The following is a 2,411-nucleotide window of genomic DNA, read 5'->3' as shown; positions in this document are numbered from 1 at the left end:
ATTCCTGCACCTGCTGTCAGAGCCCCGCCCCAGGCTCGGGGAAGGCTTCTGCATACCGATATAAGTGTCTGAACCGGCTCATAGATTGTCCATCACCTGGAGAGGCAGGAAGGCTCTGAGGACCCCACCCCCAAGAAGTGGGATACTCTCTGGGGGGTGACACCACGTGGGCACTGAGAAAACCAGTGGGTTTATGAGCTACGTGATGTCGTGTTGGTTTCAAGCTCGCCCCGGGACAGAGATTCCACCCCGTGGTGCCCAGGTGCCCAGGAGCCTCTGCTCAGCCTCCTTCCTCTTCCCTGTCTGCTGCCCATCCCTGCAGCCACCTGGGTCAGGACGTCTGGGAGGGGCCACGTGCGTCTCGGTGCAGGTGTCCACGTCGATGGCCACAGCGGTCCTGGCCCCTTCAAGGGATGCGATGTTCTGAGCATTCTCTGTGGGGGGTGTGTTTGCTATTAACCCAGGGACGGTTGCCCTCTCCCAACCCAGTTAGAAGCCTCCCTCCGGGGCCGCCCTGCCCCCACCCCATGCCGGCCATGCCTCGTAAATCGCTTGAACGAGTTTATGGGAGAACTGGCCATAACTCCATCTCCCTCCGCAGGGCAAGGCTCACGCTGTGATTACTCTGCAGGGCACTTGCTTCCGCCCTGTGCAGGAAGGCTCGCTCTGGTTCTGCCCCAGCAGTCACACCCAGCAGCAGGCCCCCAGCTCCCACACGGCCCCCAGGCCCATGCCCTCGATGGGAGGTGGACAGCAACTGGGCAGCCTTGGGCGGCTGCCAGGCATTTAGACTTGGGAGTGGGTAGCCCTGGGTCTGCTGAGCACCCCTGCTTCCCACCGCCCTGGCTACTGAGCCTGGGCCACCCAAGCTCTGGGCCAGGTCTCCCTGTCTGTCCCGTCATCCCTCAGTCCATCTGTCACCGACGCCCAGAGCCTCGGCCGATTAGTGACCAGCAGACTGGACCTATTAGTACTAGTTGGCATCTGGTGGCCAGATCCTGCTTGCTGAGGGCCTGGGCCAGTGTGAGCCAGCAGCCTGAAGGAACAGGGCGACCCTGTGCTTGGCAAGATGGGCACTGCTCAGGCAAGAGAGAGGACAGTGTACGTGTCAGAGGGAGCTTGTGGGAGCCCAGGGGCCATGGGTGCTTGCAGGTGCCGCCGGGGATGGTTTCTCTTCCAGCTCTTTGCCCCAGGCATTCCCAGAGGAGCCCAGAGCCCTGAGCACTCTTCCTGGGAGCCTAGCCCCTTTGAATCTCTGAGATGGAACTTGTATCTCCTACGCACCCATCCATTTTTCCATCCCCCATCCATTCATCCATCTGCCCACCCACACATCTATCTATCCATCCACCCACCCATCTGTCCGTCCATCCATCCATTCATCCATCCATCCTTCCATCTACCCACCCAAGCCATCCCTCCATCCATCTAACCTCCTATTAAATTATCTCCCCTCCTCCCATCCCACCCGCCCTCCCATGCACCTTTCCTTTCTTAGTAGCTGGACTCAGCATCCGGTCTTGTCTCTGTCCACCTCCTTTCTTGGTGACATTTGGGCTTCAGCAGAGCCTTTTGGGTCCCCACAGTTGCCAGCACAGCACCCGTGAGTCCTGCCTGCTCTGTTGTCCTCTTCCAACCAGCTGGGGCAGAAATGACACCCCTAGGTCACTCCTCTCTCAGCCTCCCGTGAGGCTGGCTCACTAAACTGGACTCGATGGGGCAGGCCTGGCCCACCTCGGACAACGTGACACCAGTGAAACTCGGTGTTCGTGGGGCAGAAGGAAGGAGTTGGCAGCCAGCTGACATGCTCTGGGGAGCTTAGTAAGGCGGCCCTTGGTGGGGCCATCCACGGTCCAGCATCGCTTAGTGGACACCCCACTGAGTGGTCGAGCGACACAGACCCATTTGGGCGCGAGGCCGTCTGAAGCCAGACCACCAGTTACCCCCACCCCGGCTTTTTGCCCCTCACTCTCATGGAACCCTGGTCCTGAGCACTCAGAAAATTTTTAAAAAGTATATTTTTGTTGGAGAAACTTTGGAAAACACAGGAACAGCATCACAAAGCGGATAAAAAGTACCCCTGACGCTACCTTGCTAAGCCTTTGCTACTATTTCGCTACGCCCCTTGCGGATGAGCTGTAACCACATGCAGGCTTCCACTGGACTGTCTCATGTCCGTCAACCTTCCCCGCATCCTGCGGGTGCTCCCAGAGTCTTCCCACAGCTGCTTCTCTGGGTCCGTGCTTCCAGGCTGGCGCCCGCAACCCTCCCCACCCCACCCCCTGGGCTCCCGTCCTTTCCACCCTGCCTGCCTCACTTTCCGCAGTGACGGCTGCTCAGGCCCACCCAGAGCCCTCCAGCAGAGCCCTGGGGAGACCCCGCGCAGGGCCGGCTGGCGGTGGGGTTTGTCT

Source organism: Lipotes vexillifer, unplaced genomic scaffold, assembly GCF_000442215.2.
Source record: "Lipotes vexillifer unplaced genomic scaffold, Lipotes_vexillifer_v1.1 scaffold835, whole genome shotgun sequence".
In the NCBI taxonomy this organism is placed as follows: domain Eukaryota; kingdom Metazoa; phylum Chordata; class Mammalia; order Artiodactyla; family Lipotidae; genus Lipotes; species Lipotes vexillifer.
Note: the sequence above shows the minus strand (reverse complement) of the source record.